Below are 19,540 nucleotides of genomic sequence, written 5' to 3'. Positions count from 1 at the left end.
GTTCTCTTAATTTTAGAAAATGAAAATGGACTCTACTGTCCAAACACCTATGAGATTTACCTGCAAAGCGCCTTAAACCAACAGACTGATGTAATGTGGGATCCTATAGTATCAAGGATTATAATCTTTATCTTAAGAGAGAAGCAATGTTATATTTCTGGCGGGGGACATCCGGAACCTTCTTCCACCCAGTTACAGTCATGAAGAGTGAATAGAATCAGTTTTGTCTGGGAAGGAACAGCTCAAAGAAATAAAAGACAAGAAAAGAATTAACCTTCGAACAACATTCTTGGCCACTGAAGCCCAATAGAAGATTCACATGGTTTGCACGTGATTTCTAATTAGTAAGCTAAGCCTAGCGAAGCCTGCTTTTCCAACCACCCTTTTAAAGGCACTCTTGACCTCCTTGTTCCTCAGGCTGTAGACCAGTGGGTTCAGCCTGGGGATGACCACGGCGTGGAACACGGACACCACTTTGTCTGTGCCCAGGGAGTGGCTGGAGCTGGGCCTGTAAGTACATGAAGATGACGGTCCCATAGAAGATGGAGACAGTGGTGAGGTGGGAAGCACAGGTGGGAGAAGGCCTTCTGGCGTCCTTGAGAAGAGCGCATCCTCAGGATAGCAATAAAAATGAAGAGGTAGGAGGCCAGGATAACCAGAAGAGCAAAGAAGGTGTTGCACCGCTGCCAGTGCGAAGAGCACAATCTCATTTGTGTAGATATCAGAGCAAGAGAGAGCCAGCAGTGGGGGAATGTCACAGAAAAAGTGATTCACCAATTGGAACGGCCAGAAGGAGAGGTGGAAAGTGAGGGCTAACGTGGACGGAAGATTGTAAGAGTCCACAAACACAGGAGCTGGTGCCAGCAAGGCGCACACGGCTCTAGTCATGTGGTGGTGTAATGCAGGGGTTTGCACACGGCCGCCTGGCGGTCAAAGCCATCGAGGCCAGGAGAAAACTTTCAACAGTGGCAAAGGCCTGCAAAGAAGAACATCTGGGTAGCACATGCATCGTAGGATAGAATCTTATCCCCTGTGAGAATCCCCGCCATTACTTTAGGAGTAACAGAGGAGGTGTAAACACAATCCACTAGGGAGGGTTACCGAGGAAAAAGTACATGGCGTGCGAAGTCGAGGGTCCAGCAGAACCAACACGGTCACCCCGAGGTTCCCAACCAGAGCAGCGAGGTGGGTGAGAGTGAAGGTTGTGAACGGGGACCTGCATCTTTAGAGCATCTGCTAACCCCACAAGAAGGAATTCAGTCGGCCTCTGAAAGGCTCTCCATCAGCTGGGGCGGTCAACGTGAGTGGTGTCTATGGCAAGCTAACAGATACAAGATGATGCCTATTTGGTCATCTTCATGGGAAGTAAACTGTAAATGGGGTCTCTAGTTCATGTGTGAGCTTCTTATGGAGGGAACGAGCTCATGGGTGAGAAGCTGAACCAGATGGGAAGTGGTGGGTTGAGTGAGATCGTTCATCTAGAAGTGGTATGGAAAATGCTAGAATGCCCTTACTGACTGTGGCTGTGAAAAGCGGATCACGTTATGACTCTGGGTCACATTTCAGCTTGCTTGCTTGCTGTAAGTTATACCCCCCTCTTTTAAACCATGTAGGACTCTTTTTATTTCCATCTCTTACAAGCCACACTTGCCTAAGGTATACATCAAAGGCTTAAATCAACAGAAAGTAAGATACAGGAAACATTTGTCAGTCATTGGTGTATAACGCTGACAAGCCCTCCTCAATTGCCTCCTCCGTCTCTGAGGGAACCCTCATTCACCTCACTGGAGATGTACAGTGATTCCAACCTTCTTTTTCTTTCTAGTTCATGGGGCCCTCAGCTGAGTGGCCCTCAGTTTCTGTCCTCCGCTGTCATCTACACCTTTGCCTTATTTATGGGTGAAGCGAATAGGGGAGATGGAAGGATTTTTGTCCTCACCTAGAAACTCTGTACCGTCAACCAGACCACAGACCTCCTGCCATTTCACGTAGTATATCTGGTTGCTCTCACCTCCAGTGGTAACTCAGCGGATAGCTTATTGTAGCTGCTGTAGTTACAGTATGAGAGGCTGTCTTGACCCAGAGACACTTCTGACTCTGGGATACTAGGTCCCGTTCGTTCCTCCTGGATTAACTATTATTAAATATTCAGGGGAGGACGTGATATAGCCCCTGTCTTTAAGGATTCCTTAGTGGGAGAGACCTACATCCAAAAGAAACATTAGTCATAATATATTTCTGAAGTGGAGGGACACCCATGGCCTTTGGAATTAGAAAGGATGTTTGGTTTGCCCAACACAAGGACTCAGGAAGCATTTCTGGAGATCAGGACTCCTCGGTTGTGGCTTGGAATCTAAAGAAATAATAATAATATATTTAGTTATTATAATAGCAAACACATAACATTTACTTTGGGTCAGGAAACTGTTATAAGCTGGCCACATGTATTAACTCATTTACTTCAGTTAGCAATTCTGTTGCTGCTGCTGCTGCTAAGCCGCTTCAGTCATGTCCAATTCTGCGCAGGCCCCATAGACGGCAGCCCACCGGGCTCCTCCATCCCTGGGATTCTCCAGGCAAGAATACTGGAGTGGGTTGCCATTTCCTTCTTCAATGCATGAAAGTGAAAAGTGAAAGTGAAATCGCTCAGTCGTGTCTGGCTCTTCGCGACCCCATGGACTGCAGCCCACCAGGCTCCTCTGTCCATTGGATTCTCCAGGCAAGAGTACTAGGGTGGGGTGCCATTGCAATTCTGTTAGGCAGGTACTATTATCACCTCCATTTTGCTTCAAATGGAACCAAAATTTAAAGGGGTAAATTACTTGCTCAAGTAGCATATTCAATGGTAGAACTGGGATTGGAATCCAGGCAGCATGATCTAAAATCTGTAATATTAAGCATCCTTCTCGAAACAGTAGGTCAAGTTCATTAATCTTCTTATATTTCAGTTTCTTCATCTTCCAAGTGGGAAATTCAGTTTTCAACTTTTAAGGTAGATGAGTAGGATAACTTAGATCATGTAGAACATTTAAAACAGCGTTCATTGCATAGCAAGTGCTCCAAAAGTTTAAGATGTCACTGCTACTATTACTGGCAGGCAGAAGAAGCATCACGGATAAGGGACGAACTGGCAAACACCACTGTATAAATAGACACTTATACGTATATGAAGTGAAGTGAAGTCACTCAGTCGTGTCAGACTCTTTGTGACCCCATGGACTGTAGCCCACCAGGCTCCTCCCTCCATGGGATTCTCCAGGCAAGAGTACTGGAGTGGGGTGCCATTTCCTTCTCTAGGGGCTCTTCCCGACCCAGGGATCGAACCCGGGTCTCCCGCATCCCAGGCAGACGCTTTAACTTCTGAGCCACCAGGGAAACCTGGGTATATAAGTATTACTAAATCAAATCTCAATTAAGAGTGACGTACGAAAGTAATTGGTAGACATGCAAACTAGGATTGAGACCTAAAAGAGAAAAAAATGTGTCAGATTATAGATAATACAACTATTTAGAAGAGTCTAAAGTGACTATTAGATCAACTATGACAAGAATATGCTTTTTCCAGGCATCCCTCCTTCAGTGTTGGTGGGCTGTACGTGGGGCCACTCTGGGGGTTCCTCAGAAAACTGAAAATAGAGTCACCACACGAGCGTGCAGTCCCACTCCTGGCTGTACAGCCAAAGGAGGAAAACCCACTCACTTGCAAGGATGCGTGCACCTCAGTGTTCACAGCAGCACCACTTAAAACAGCCCCAAATGTCTGTGGACTGATCAGTGATTAAAGAGAATGTAGTACACATGAACAATAGAATATTACTCAGCCCTAAGGAAGAACGAAATAACACCATTTGCAGCAACATGGATGGGGTTAGAGATTACCATTACTAAGTGAAGTAAGTCAGAGAAAGATAAATATGATATGATATCACTTCTATGTGGAATCTTAGAAAAATGACAGAAATGAACTTGTTTACAAAACAGGAACAGACTCACAGACAAAGAAGATGAACTTCTGGTTACCAAAAGGGAAAGGGGTGATAAATTAAGAGCTTGGGATTAACAGACACATACTCTATACATAAACCGGATAAACATCAGGGACCTACTGTGTACCACAGGGAAATATATTCTGTATCTTTCAATACCTATAATGTGAAAGAATCTGAAAAAGAATACACACCTGCATCATATGTGAAAAGCGGAATCACTTTGCTGTACACCTTAAACTAACACAGCCTGAAAATCAACCGCGTTCCAAAAAGGAGCGAGCAAAACCACAGCTTCGAAGACTGCGTTTTTCAATGAGCGCCACTAATCACGGAGAAGGCGATGGCCCCCCCCCCACCCCCCCAGTGCTGTTGCCTGGAAAATCCTATGGACGGAAGAGCCTGGTGGGCTGCAGTCCATGGGGTCGCCAAGAGTCGAACACGACTGAGCAGCTTCCCTTCCACTTTTCACTTTCACGCATTGGAGAAGGAAATGGCAACACACTCCAGTGTTCTTGCCTGGAGAATCCCAGGGACGGCAGAGCCTGGTGGGCCGCCATCTATGGGGTCGCACAGAGTTGGACAAGACTGAAGTGACTCAGCAGCAGCAGCCACTAATTAGTAACTTGGATAGGATGTGGCTATGGGAATTTTACTTACACTCTGTGAATCTCAGTCTGATTGTCTGTGGAACACCCAATTCTTGTAATACCCAAAGTGCTTATTTTAGCGATCTGAGAAGTGGAGGTTGAATGGCATATGGAGCCCTGCTAACAGGACGCCAGTGCGTGGACTGTGTTCAGCGCCAGTCTGCTCTCTGCTTCTCTTCCCAGTTGGCTTTGCACATAAACCAGCTCTGTGCCAGGAGCAAGTGTCATGAGACGAAGAACACGCCTCCTGATTTTTTAAAGAGGTAGAGACAACCAGATCCACAAATTACCTCCCCAACGTGATAAGTGATATAATAAAAGTGTGTATAAGTCCAGTGAAATGATCAGGAGAGTAACCGGCGTATGCCAGAATGCCCTGCTCACCATGAGTTACTTTCTCCTGAGGCTTATTCATCAGTTCTTATGTCTGTGCTTACTAGAGTTGCCAGACTTGCCCCAAATTCATAAACATGCAAATCTGATTAAATCTGTTTTTGAAAAAAAAAAAAAAGTTAATTTCTGTATTCCACTAATGGATATTCATTGGAAGGACTGATGCTGAGGCTGAAACTCCAATGCTTTGGCCATCTCATGCGAAGAGTTGACTCATTGGAAAAGACCCTGATGCTGGGAGGGACTGGGGGAAGGAGGAGAAGGGGGCAACAGAGGATGAGATGGCTAGATGGCATCACTGACTTGATGCACATGAGTTTGGGTGAGCTCAGGGAGTTGGTGATGGACAGGGAGGCCTGGCATGCTGCGATTCATGGGGTCGCAAAGAGTCGGACATGACTGAGCGACTGAACTGAACTGAATGTGATAAGAATGGCCAAATACATTTGCATTGACCAAATACATTATTTATACTACTTACAGTTACAAATGGACATAAAATATCTCCTTTTGATCCAGAAATCCAGAGGTGTGGGAGTGTGGATAGGACTGTACCACAAACACAAGACCAATTCTAATCCTAGTTCTATCAATAACCAGCTGGGTGTAGGCCTGCCACTGGCCAGATCTTTTTATTTCACAAGATGAAAAACGTTCTTTATCTCTCTTGTAAGCTGTTATCCTGCTCTGATGTGACAATAGACATAAAATTTCTTTAGAAACCACAAAGGTACTAACATTTTAAAATCAGACAGTTTGAGACAAGTTGCTTTCTGTAGTGTATCACGCATTTTCTTGGTTACTGCAGGGCACTCAGTCAATAATATTGAATGTCCAAACTTTGATGTTTCTAAGGAAAATGGCTTTATATTTGAGATCACAAACAGATGTTGAAAGTTTCCTACAAGCCCTGATATTCAGAAAGAGAGCTGTGATGTTTCTACCTAGTCCTGCAGTATATTCTAAACAAACAAACAAACAAAAATTAGGGGATGCAGTCACCCTTTTTGAGTCTAACCATCACTCCACCATTTATTTAAGACACCTGATTATAATGAGCACGGAAATATGGACGCTGGAGGCTGGCACAGCAGAGTGGAAAGAGTGGTGAACTGGGAGTGAGATGATGCCTAGCTCTAACTTTAAACTCTCTGGGCCTTTCCCATCCTCATTTGCAAGAATTAAAACAGCTGAAACTTCTAGAGGTCCTTCCCGTTCTAATCAGCTGTGATGATGTGATTTCTTGATACTTACTTTTGTCCTAGGCTCGACAGATGAAGGTATGAGGCAGACAGTAAGGACGAGCTTCCTACTCAGGCTGTTGACTAGAAGTCCCCATCCAGAAAGGCTTCATGCTGAGAAGCTCCTTCCCTACCCTCAGAGCTCTGTATGGTGGAACATAACTTGGGTTTGTGCTCTTCCAAATATCAAGGCAGAGAAAACGACCTTGTCACACAATCAATCTCCGGGGAAACATTTGGTATCAAGTGAGTGGATATCTCATGAGGCTCCGGGTCCCAGATTGGTCCTTCGTTAACCTGAACCTGACTGGGAGAAGCAGAGGATAATGTTTGTATGCATTTTAGCTGAGAGTGTTTATGAATGCAAGGCAGGATGGAAACTTAGAAGGAGGAGCAACTAGCCAGCAAGTCAGCAGCGCCCCAGCCAAGTTGCGTGTGTGCGTGCTAGATCACTTCAGCCGTGTCCGACTCTTTGTGACCCCGTGGGCTGTAGTCCACCAGTCTCCTCTGCCCTTGGGATTCTCCAGGTAGGAATACTGGAGTGCGTTGGCCACGCCTTCTCCAGGGGATCTGCTCCACCCAGGTTTCAAAAGAGGGTCTCCTGCGGCTCCTGCATGGCAGACAGATTCTTTACTGCTGAGCCATCAGGGAAGCCTCACAGACAAGTTAGGCAATGCAGGTTAAAACTTGCTTAAAATCTCTGGCTTATGTGGTGTCAGAACCTTATGCAAGCTTTCTCTATCTCTTTCATAAAAACCTGGAAATCTGTCTTCTCCTCAGTTCTTTTAAACAAAATACCCATTTGTTTTACCACTACACGGCTGGACTGGGAATATGCTGGGAAACCTTTATTCTTACTTTTTAGAACTAAGAAGACAGATTCATTCTTTCCACTGCACAGTTCTCTCTGTCCCTAACACCCAGGCAGAGTTCTCTCTGTTTTATCAGCGCTGTCAGGTACAGTTTTTATAAATCTGGGCTCTGCAGTAGTATGGTCTCCCTTCCAATCCTAGTTCCATCATCTGTTGCAGGGTGACCTTGGTCAAGTTATTCAGCCTCTCCAAAAATCAGTATATCGCCTACAAAAAGAAGAGCAATAATATTGAAATCCCTCATATGAGAGTAGGGGCTTCCCAGGTGGCACTAGAGATAAAGAACCTATCTACCAATGCAGGAGACATAAGAGACGCAGGCTTGATCCCTGGGTTGGGAAGATTCCCTGGAGGAGGGCATGGCAACCCTCTCCAGCATTCCTGCCTGGAGAATCAGGCAGAGGAGCCTGGCGGGGTACAGTCCATAAGGTCACAAAGAACTGGACACAACTGAGGTGGCTTAGCACATATGCATATGCGAGTGCTAAAGATGACATTAGATGTTGGTGTTCAGTAGCTAGGTCCTGCCCGACTCTTTGCGACCCCACGAACTGCAGCACGCCAGGCTACCCTGCCCTTCATGATCTCCCGGAGTTTGCTCAAACTCTTGTCCATTGAGTCAGTGATGCCATCCAACCATCTCGTCCTCTGTTATCCCCTTCTCCTCCTGTTGTCAGTCTTTCCAGCATCAGGCTCTTTTCAAATGAGTCAGCTCTTCGCATCAGGTGACCAAAGCATTGGAGCTTCAGCTTCAACATCAGTCCTTCCAATGAATATTCAGGATTTCCTGAATATTTCCTTTAGGACTGACTGGTTTGATCTCCTTGCTGTCCAAGGGACTCAGGAGTCTTCTCTAGAACCACAATTCAAAAACATCAATTCTTCGGTGCTCAGCCTTCTTTATGGTCCAAGTCTCACTTATGTACCTGACTACTGGAAAAACCATAGCTTTGATTATATGAATCTTTGTTAGCAAAGTGATGTCTCTGCTTTTTAAGACGCTATCTTGGTTTGTCATAACTTTTCTTCCAAGGGGCAAGCATTTTTTAATTTCATGGCTGCAGTCACCATCTGCAGTGATTTTGGAGTCCAAGAAAATGAAATCTATCACTGTTTCCATTTTGTACCCTAACCTCCTGATGTTCAAGCTGGTTTTAGAAGAGGAAGAGGAACCAGAGATCAAATTGCCAACATCCACTGGATCATGGAAAAAGCAAGAGAGTTCCAGAAAAACATCTATTTCTGCTTTATTGACTATGCCGAAGCCTTTGACTGTGTGGATCACAATAAACTGTGGAAAATTCTGAAAGAGATGGGAATACCAGACCACCTAACCTGCCTCTTGAGAAATGTGTATGCAGGTCAGGAAGCAACAGTTAGAACTGGACAGGGAACAACAGACTGGTTCCAAATAGGAAAAAGAGTATGTCAAGGCTGTATATTGTCACCCTGCTTATTTAACTTATATGCAGAGTATATCATGAGAAACGCTGGACTGGAAGAAACACAAGCTGGAATCAAGATTGCTAGGAGAAATATCAATAACCTCAGATATGCAGATGACACCACCCTTATGGCAGAAAGTGAAGAGGAACTTAAAAGCCTCTTGATGAAAGTGAAAGAGGAGAGTGAAAAAGCTGGCTTAAAACTCAACATTTAAAAAACGAAGATCATGGCACCTGGTCCCATCACTTCATGGGCACTAGATGGGGAAACAGTGGAAAGAGACTTTATTTTCTTGGGCTCCAAAACCATTGCAAATGGTGACTGCAGCCATGAAATTAAGACACTTGCTCCTTGGAAGAAAAGCTATGACCAACCTAGACAGCACATTAAAAAGGAGAGACATTACTTTTCCAACAGATGTTCATCTAGTCAAATCTATGGCTTTTCCAGTAGTCATGTATGGATATGAGAGTTGGACCATAGAGAAAGCTGAGTGCTGAAGAATGGTTGTTTTTGAACTGTGGTGCTGGAGAAGACTCTTGAGAGTCCCTTGGACTTCAAGGATATCCAACCAGTCCATCCTAAAGGAAATCAGTCCTGAATATTCATTGGAAGGACTGATGCTGAAGCTGAGGCTCCAATATTTTGGCCTCCTGATGCGAAGAACTAACTCCTTGGAAAATACCCTGATGCTGGGAAAGATTGAAGGAGGGAGGAGAAGGGGACAGCAGAAGATGAGGTGGTTGGATGGCATCACTGACTCAATGGACAGAGTTTGAGTAAACTCCGGGACTTGGTGATGGACAGGGAGGCCTGGCATGCTGCAGTCCTTGGGATCGCAAAGAGTCGGACATGACTGAGTGACTGAACTGCACTGATCAGAGCATTACCTATCCGCTTTTTTCCCCCCACTAATCTCTTTGAGGAGAGCAGCATGATAATGTTTCAGAAGTATATTTTGAAATTTGTAATGTCACTGCTTTGGAAAATATCCAAAAAATCTATTTCTGTTCTTAAATAACTCACAGTAGGTATAGCTGTCCCATTGCTTTTGCATGAATTACCCTTGTTACTAAAAGTGTATATGGAATATAAAAACTTACCTTGTTGGAAAAGAAGGGACAGCCAATCTTGAACAGTGAGTCTGAAATCAGAAATTCAGCTGTGGAATGATGCACACATACTCTTAGACATGTTTTCTATCGGTTAATGGTCAAAAATTTCCAAGGCTCTAAGGCAAGTAGGCATGAGGGGAAAACATGACTTGGAGCCGGGAACCTAAAACTGCCAGGCACTCCTTGAGTACCCTTGGAGGAGTCTCTTATCTTCTTATCTGCAAAACAGAATACAATGACCTCTCACATCATTCAAGGATTAGTGTCTGTAAGTAGCAAACTTGGGAAGCTCTATAAAGCATCTCACTGAGGAGTGATCATTTAAAGGTCTATCAGTATATTTTCGTTTTGAAATGTTTTCCTGGCCATGATTGGAGACGCATAGCAAATCTTAAGGTCAGGATTTAGGGGTAGGAGAAAAAGAGCTGTGTATACTAACAGCTATTAACACTCAAATGAATGTGTGCTGACCAGAGGGTCTCAGCACACGGTCCAGTCCCTCTAAAATGATACCACGTTGAGTCATGTTGGGGTTTTAGAGGCTAATTCCTAGGAATCAGGAGAAAGTTACAGAGATGTGGAGCTCTTTGGGGACTGCCAAAGAGGATATCCTGTCCCCCAAAGAGGATATCTACAGCTCTCATCCCTCTTTCCTATCAGGAAACCAATTACATCACCTGTGGGGATCTAGCTGGATAGGCTGAAAGTGCACACATGCTTTCGTATTACTTGCTGTTTGCTTTTCTCCTACTTTTAGATTAAATTATAATTCATAAACAGCAATGTGCACAGATTCTCAGCTTGGTCAGTTTATAAGATCATGCAACCACTGACATAACCATGATATAGAAGAGGCCCATCATCTAAACACGCCCCTGTTTCTACCCAGTGTCTGTGGTGACCTCTGTTTTCTCTCCATATGGTTTTGCCTCTGCAAGAATGTCATGTCATTGAAACAGAACCTTAGTGTAGGTTGACTTTGACTGTGGCTTTGTTCAGTTAGCATGGTGTGTTTGAGACTTATCCATATTGTATCCATATCCATATGGTTGCCTGTATGAATTTCCTCTCTTTTTCTTTTAGTTGCTACATCGTGTCCAACTCTTTGCAATCTCATGGACTGTAGCCCACCAGGCTCTTCTGTCCATGGGATTCTCCAGGCAAGAATACTGGAGTGGGTTGCCATTTGTGTCTCCAGGGGATCTTCCCGACCCAGGAATCGAACCCTGGTCTCCTGCATTGCAGGCAGATTCTTTACTGAGTGAGCTATGAGGGAAGCCCATGAATTCCCTAAAGATGTCATTAAAGAAGTACCAGAACCTGGATGGCACGAGTAACAGAAATTGCTTGCGTCACATTTCTGGAGCCTAGAAATCTGAAACTGAGGTTCCAGCAGAGTTGGTTCTGTTGTTCCTTCTGAAGGCTGAAAGGGAAAAGATGCTTTTATGTTTTTCTCTTGGTGACTGGGTAGCATTTGGTGTTCCTTGACTTCTGCTGCCTCATCCTGACCCCCATCTTCGTTTTCACATGTGTTCTCTGTGTGTGTGAGTCTCTGTGTTCTCTGTGTGTGTGAGTCTCTGTTCTCTGTGTGCTGTATCAGTCTATATGTGTGTGTGTCCAGATTGTCTCTCCTGGTAAGCATACCAGTCACACTGATCTCGGAGCACACTTTGCTTTGCTATGACCTTATCTTAACTAATTATATCTCTAATGACCCATTTTCAACAAGATCAATTTCTGAGGTCCTGGGGATTAGGTCTTCAACATATAAATTTTAGGCACACAATTCAACCCATAATATATCAATCAAGAAATATTTCTTATTGCTAGATGATATTCTATTATATGGAAACTGAGGATTGTTACTCCTTTCTCATTTGAAGTGGCATTTGGGTTGGTTCTAGTGTCTGGAAATTAAAAAAGAAAAAGCATCTAAACATTTGACTAGCTTTTTTTGTATGTGCATAGGTGTTAATTTCATTGGGGTAAATATATGTGAGTTAGATTTGTTGGTTAGATAATGTGCTAGGTTGGTCAGTCATATCCGACTCTTTATGGCTCCATGGACTGTATCCCACCAGGATTCTCTGCCCATGGGACTTTCCAGGCAAGAATACTGGAGTGGATTGCCATTTCCTACTTCACAGGCTCTTTCTGACATAGGGATCAAACCTTGTGTCTCCTGCATTGGCAGGTGGATTTTTTACCACTAGTGTCCGGGTAGACAATAAGTGTACATTTAATTGAGTGGAAACTGTCAAGCTGTTTTCTAAGGTTGTATTAACATTTTGCATTCCCTCCCAGCAGTGCATTACAATTACTAAACTGGTTTCAAGATTTGTATTTTGGTTTTATTTCATGTTCATTTCTAGCTGTTTCTCAAGAGAGACTCACGAGAACAACCATTGGGACGTCCCTGACAGGCCAGTGATTGCGATATCACTTTCCAGCGCAAGAGGTGTGATTTCAATCTCTGCTCTGGGAGCTAGGAGTCCGCCTGCCTCTCAGCCAGAAAATCGAAACGTAACACAGAAGGAATATTGTAACAAATTCAATAAAAACTTTAAAAACTGTCCACATCAAAAAAATCTCAAAAAAGAGTACAATCATTTGATCCATACAGCCGCGGTTTCTTTTTCTTTCTTTCTATTTTTTTTTTTTTATTACTCCCTCTTTGGCTCCCTCCTGCACGAGTCTCAGGAGAAGCCGCAGCCTAAGGCCTGCTGCTGCCGCCCGAGGCCGGGGGAGTGAGCCTCACCCGACCCCACCGGCTTGGCCCTGGCTTTCGTCGCCCCCTGCCGGGCTCCAGGCCTGCGCTGCGCGAGGCCAGGGCGTCGGGGCTGCACCTGACCAAGAAAGGCCGAGAACCTAGTTGGGCCCACTTGGAGAGGCAGCGAGAATGGGCCGGGGCAGGGGATGGGGGAACCAAGCCTGGCATAGGGGGTGGGGCCTCGGAGCCGGGACAGGTCCAGGTGCCGCGAAAACTGGGCCACTGGGGCGGCTGGGGTCGGGCTGGAGGGTCTGATTGGGGAAGTGTCAGCGCGGGCGGCGGCGATCCGGAGCACTAAGCGCAGCCGAGAGGAGCTACCCTATGTCCGAGGTCAGGGGCAGCGGTCGAGAGTGCCAGGCTGTGAAGGCACAGGAACAGCCGAGAGGAGCTACCAAAGTCCGAGGTCAGGGGCGGCCGGGAGGAGCCACCCCGCGCCCGAGGCCAGGGCCGGCGGCCGGGAGGAGCAACCCGAGGAGCAGTGGCTGCGTGGCCACAGGAAGGCCTAGAGGAGCTATCCCACCTTGAAGGTCAGGAAGGGCGGCAGTAAGGAGATACCCTTCATCCAAGGTAAGGAGCAGCAGCTGCGCTTTGTTGGAGCAGCCGTGAAGAGATACCCCACGCCCAAGGTAAGAGAAACCCAAGTAAGATGGTAGATGTTGCAAGAGGGCATCAGAGGACAGACACACTGAAACCATACTCACAGAAAACTAGTCAATCTAATCACACTAGGACCACAGCCTTGTCTAACTCAATGAAACCAAGTCATGCCCGTGAGGCAACCCAAGACGGGCGGGTCATGGTGGAGAGGTCTGACAGAATGTGGTCCACTGGAGAAGGGAATGGCAAGCCACTTCAGTATTCTTGCCTTGAGAACCCCATGAACAGTATGAAAAGGCAAAATGATAGGATACTGAAAGAGGAACTCCCCAGGTCATTAGGTGCCCAATATGCTGGAGATCAGTGGAGAAATAACTCCAGAAAGAATGAAGGGATGGAGCCAAAGCAAAAACAATACCCAGCTGTGGATGTGACTGGTGATAGAAGCAAGGTCTGATGCTGTAAAGAGCAATATTGCATCAGTTCAATTCAGTTCAGTCGCTCAGTCGTATCCAACTCTTTGCATAGGAACCTGGAATGTCAGGTCCATGAATCAAGGCAAATTGGAAGTGGTCAAACAAGACATGGCAACAGTGAACGTCGGCATTCTAGGAATCAGTGAACTAAAATGGACTGGAATGGGTGAATTTCATTCAGATGACCATTATATCTACTAATGCGGGCAGGAATCCCTCAGAAGAAATGGAGTAGCCAACATAGTCAATGAAAGAATCCGAAATGCAGTACTTGGATGCAAGCTCAAAAATGACAGAATGATCTTTGTTCGTCTCCACACCATTCAATATCACAGTAATCCAAGTCTATGCCCCAACCTGTGATGCTGAAGAAGCTGAAGTTGAACGGTTTTATGAAGACCTACCAGACCTTTTAGAACTAACACCCGAAAAAGATGTCCTTTTCATTATAGGGGACTAGAATGCAAAAGTAGGAAGTCAAGAAACACCTGGAGTAACAGGCAAATCTGGCCTTGGAATGCAGAATGAAGCAGGGCAAAGACTAATAGAGTTTTGCCAAGAAAATGCACTGGTCATAGCAAACACCCTCTTCCAAAACACAAGAGAAGACTCTACACATGGACATCACCAGATGATCAACACTGAAATCAGATTGATTATATTCTTTGCAGCCAAAGATGGAGAAGCTCTATACAGTCAACAAAAACAAGACCAGGAGCTGACTGTGGCTCAGATCATGAACTCCTTATTACCAAATTCAGACTCACATTGAAGAAAGTAGGGAAAACCGCTAGACCATTCAGGTATGACCTAAATCAAATCCCTTATGATTATACAGTGGAAGTGAGAAATAGATTTAAGGGCCTAGCTCTGATAGATAGAGTGCCTGATGAACTATGGAATGAGGTTTGTGACATTGTACAGGAGACAGGGATCAAGACCATCCCCACGGAAAAGACATGCAAAAAAGCAAAATGGCTGTCTGGGGAGGCCTTACAAATACCTGTGAAAAGAAGAGAGGTGAAAAGCAAAGGAAAAAGGAAAGATATAAGTATCTGAATGCAGCGTTCCAAAGAATAGCAAGAAAAGATAAGAAAGCCTTCTTCAGCGATCAATGCAAAGAAATAGAGGAAAAGAACAGAATGGGAAAGACTAGAGATCTCTTCAAGAAAATTAGAGATACCAAGGGAACAGTTCATGTAAAGATGGGCTCGATAAAGGACAGAAATTGTATGGGCCTAACAGAAGCTGAAGATATTAAGAAGAGGTGGCAAGAATACACAGAAAAACTGTACAAAAAAGATCTTTATGACCCAGATAATCATGATGATGTGATCTCTAATCTAGAGCCAGACATCCTGGAATGTGAAGTCAAGTGGGCATTAGAAAGCATCACTATGAACAAAGCTAGTGGAGGTGATGGAATTCCAGTTGAGCTGTTTCAAATCCTGAAAGATGATGCTGTGAAAGTGCTGCACTCAAGATGCCATCAAATGTGGAAAACTGAGCAGTGGCCACAGGACTGGAAAAGGTCAGTTTTCATTCCAATCCCAAAGAAAGGCAATGCCAAAGAATGCTCAAACTATTGAACAATTGCACTCATTTCACATGCTAGTAAAGTAATGCTCAAAATTCTCCAAGCCAGGCTTCAGCAATACGTGAACTGTGAACTCCCTGATGTTCAAGCTGGTTTTCGAAAAGATAGAGGAACCAGAGATCAAATTGCCAACATCTGCAGGATCATCGAAAATGCAAGAGAGTTCCAGAAAAACATCCATTTCTGCTTTATTGACTATGCCAAAGCCTTTGACTGTGTGGATCACAATCAACAGTGGAAAATTCTGAAAGAGATGGGAATACCAGACCACCTGACCTGCCTCTTGAGAAACCTGTATGCAGGTCAGGAAGCAACAGTTAGAACTGGACATGGAACAACAGACAGGTTCCAAATAGGAAAAGGAGTACGTCAAGGCTGTATATTGTCACCCTGCTTATTTAACTTCTGTGCAGAGTACATCATGAGAAACGCTGGGCTGGAAGAAACACAAGCTGGAATCAAGATTGTCGGGAGAAATATCAATAACCTCAGATATGCAGATGACACCACCCTTATGGCAGAAAGTGAAGAGGAACTAAAAAGCCTCTTGATGAAAGTGAAAGAGGAGAGTGAAAATGTTGGCTTAAAGCTCAACATTCAGAAAACGAAGATCATGGCATCTGGTCCCATCACTTCATGGGAAATAGATGGGGAAACAGTGGAAACAGTGTCAGACTTTAGTTTTTGGGGCTCCAAAATCATTGCAGATGGTGACTGCAGCCATGAAATTAAAAGACACTTACTCCTTGGAAGAAAAGTTATGACCAACCTAGATAGTATATTCAAAAGCAGAGACATTACTTTGCCGCCTAAGGTCCGTGTAGTCAAGGCTATGGTTTTTCCTGTGGTCATGTATGGATGTGAGAGTTGGACTGTGAAGAAGGCTGAGTGCTGAAGAACTGATGCTTTTGAACTGTGGTGTTGGAGAAGACTCTGGAGAGTCCCTTGGACTGCAAGGAGATCCAATTAGGCCATTCTGAAGGAGATCAGCCCTGGGATTTCTTTGGAAGGAATGATGCTGAAGCTGAAACTCCAGTACTTTGGCCACCTCATGCGAAGAGTTGACTCATTGGAAAAGACTCTGATACTGGGAGGGATTGGGGGCAGGAGGAGAAGGGGACGACAGAGGATTAGGTGGCTGGATGGCATCACTGACTGGATGGATGTGAGTCTGAGTGAACTCCGGGAGTTGGTGATGGACAGGGAGGCCTGGCGTGCTGCGATTCATGGGGTTGCAAAGAGTCGGACAGGACTGAGCGACTGAACTGAGTTGAAGGGGAGAAACCTAGTGTGACTACAAAGGCAGGGATGGCATCGATACAGATACATGTCAAGGCATGCTTGCAAGTACTTGGAGATGCAACGTAGGAGGACAGGTTCTTCCCTGGAACCTCTGCAGACATAGCATAATTCACCCCAATGAAACTGACCTTTGACATTTGGCCTCCAGAACTGTCAGAAATAAATCCATGGGGTTTTTTGGCCGTGCCACACAGCTTGTGGAGTAAAATGAATAAATACAAGTCAATGTATGAATACAAGCGTTTTATTAAGATACGGTTTTTAGAATTGGGAGAGGTCTTCAGGTACATTTGTCAGTGATTGGTTGGCTGCTAGTGAGCAAGCAGTTTGAAGAATTTCAAAAGAACTGGGATTATTAAATGTTAGTGGGTGCACGAAATTGGGGTCATTGTCAAGTAGATACTGGTGCATTCTCCCCTTAAAGTTTTTGCAGCTTGCTTTTTAAAAAAATATAATTTGGAATTTCTGGAGTTGTCATCATGCTCAATAAAATAATTTTAAAATCAAGTTTCAAAGCTTTAATTCCAGTGCAATAACCAGGTTAAGCTACTGCTCAAGAGATTTTCCATTCAAGTTGAGAAAAAGAGAAGAACAGGTGAGTAAATAAATATAAGAGCTGCATGATGCTAGTGACTATGGAGACGAGAGAGCAGGCTTCGGAAAAAAAAGTCCGTGGGCGGGAAGTGACCATTTTATAAAGTAACTCATGGCAAGCCTCTGCGATCTCCCGGGTGGGTAAAATTTAACTAGGAATGTGAAATGAGTGGAAGTATGTTCCATGCAGTGGAAGCATCAGTGCAAAGAAGCTGAGACAAGGGCAAGTTTGGAGTGGCCCAGATTCGATAGAGATCAGTGTGAATGAAGCAGAGTGAATGAACTGAATATTGATGAGATATGAGATAGCTGACTAGAACATAAATGACAGAGTGGCATTAACAATTTCAAAACATTTTTTGACAAAAAATGGGTAGTAGTAGTAGTAGTATTTTCAGTGAAATTTTAAAAACAAAATGTGAAGAGTTAGTGCCCATAAGATTAAGGATGTATGGCAAAACCAATACAAGATTGTAAAGTAATTAACTTCCAATTAAAAAAAAAAGGTAAAAAAATGATTAAGGTAAAAATGAGGGAATCATGTGCATCCTTTTATTATAATAGGGCTATTTACCTTTGGTAAATTTCACATGAATGTGCTTTTTCTTTTCAAATCACTCAGTAATGGCTGAAGCATTGGTTTATTAAGCTGCTATAATTATTTAGCTCTAGATAAAATATGCCAACAAAAGAACATACTTCATTAAAAGCTATTATTATATTTTGTCTGCGTTTTAAGTGGTTGGAACTATTCCTCAACTAAGTTCAGTTCAGTTCAGTTCAGTCTCTCAGTTGGTCTGACTCTTTGCGACCCCATGAATCGCAGCACGCCAGGCCTCCCTGTCCATCACCAACTCCCGGAGTTCACTCAGACTCGCGTCCATTGAGTCAGTGATGCCATCCAGCCATCTCATCCTCTGTCGTCCCCTTCTCCTCCTGCCCCCAATCCTTCCCAGCATCAGAGTCTTCCAATGAGTCAACTTTTTGCCTGAGGTGGCCTCAGCTTTAGCATCATTCCTTCCAAAGAACACCCAGGGCTGATCTCCTTCAGAATGGGCTGGTTGGATCTCCTTGCAGTCTAAGGGACTCTCCAGAGTCTTCTCAGCACCACAGTTCAAAAGCATCAGTTCTTCTGCGCTCAGCCTTCTCAGCCTAGTCCATTCCTCAACTAAAGAGAGAAAAAATATGAGACAAAATCTATATCCTACCATCCCAAGTGGCCATTGTCGTTTGAGTCACTGCATGGGGCAGATTCAAAAGGGGTAAAAGAGCTTTAGTAGCTTCTATGTCAAGAGAAAATCTAGAGGAACTTTCGCCTTCTCAGCAGCTTTGTTAAATGCACTCTTGACTTCTCTGTTCCTCAGGCTGTAGACCACAAGGTTCAGCATGGGTATGATCGTATAGAACACAGATGTGATTTTGTCTGTGTCCATGGAGTGGCTGGAGCTGGGCTGTATGTACATGACGATGATGGTCCCATAAAATATGGAGACAGTATTGAGGTGAGAAGCGCAGGTAGACAGAGCCTTCTGGTATCCCTCTTGTGAGTGCACCTTCAAAATTGTCCTAAGTATGAACAGGTAGGAAATCAAGATTATGAAAAGTGCAAACGAGACAAGAACAAGAATCATTTCACTGATGTGTTTCTCAGAGCAAGAGAGAGTCATGCCTGCTGGAACATCACAGAAAAAGTGATGGACTACCTTGGACCCACAGAAAGAGAGACTGAACATGTCTCCAGTGTCGACAGAGGCATTCAGAACACCACACGCGTAAGAGCCGACGACGAGACAAGCACACCTCTTTGTTGTTATGGAGGTGGTGTAATCGGAGAAGGCGATGGCAGCCCACTCCAGTCCTCTTGCCTGGAAAATCCCATGGGTGGAGGAGCCTGGTGGGCTGCAGTCCATGGGGTTGCTAAGAGTCGGACACGACTGAGCGACTTCACTTTCACTTTTCACTTTCATGCGTTGGAGAAGGAGATGGCAACCCACTCCAGTGTTCTTGCCTGGAGAATCCCAGGGACGGGGGAGCCTGGTGGGCTGCCGTCCATGGGGTCGTACGGAGTCGGACACGACTGAAGTGGCTTAGCAGCAGCAGCAGCAGGTGGTGTGATGCAGGGGCTTGCACACTGCTGCGTGGCGGTCACAGGCCATTGAGGCTAAGAGATAACTTTCCGCAGTGGAAAGACTGTGGAAAGGACATCTGAGCGGCACACACATGGTGGGAGACGCCTCTGTCTGCTTTCGGGAGCCCAGCCGTCACTTTTGGAGTGACAGTGGAGGAGTAACAAAAGTCCACCAGAGGCAGGTTACAGAGGAAAAATACACAGGTGTGTGGAGGCTAGAATCCAGCAGGATCAACATGATCACCCCCAGGTTCCCAATCAGAGTGGTGAGGTAGACGAAGCTGAAGATTGCAAAGAGAGGAGCCTGCAGCTGCGGGTCATCTGTGAGTCCAAGCAGGATGAAATCGGTTACCTCTGTGCTGTTCTTCATGGA

At 44.9% G+C, this 19,540-nt stretch overlaps 2 pseudogenes; both read right to left on the bottom strand.

Moving 5' to 3' along the window:
* On the bottom strand, nucleotides 316-12,109 carry LOC108637595 (annotated as a pseudogene).
* Nucleotides 12,400-19,537, bottom strand: LOC102186614 (annotated as a pseudogene).

This window comes from Capra hircus, chromosome 15 (assembly GCF_001704415.2).
Source record: "Capra hircus breed San Clemente chromosome 15, ASM170441v1, whole genome shotgun sequence".
Classification (NCBI taxonomy): domain Eukaryota; kingdom Metazoa; phylum Chordata; class Mammalia; order Artiodactyla; family Bovidae; genus Capra; species Capra hircus.
This window is presented reverse-complemented; position numbering and strand designations above follow the sequence as displayed.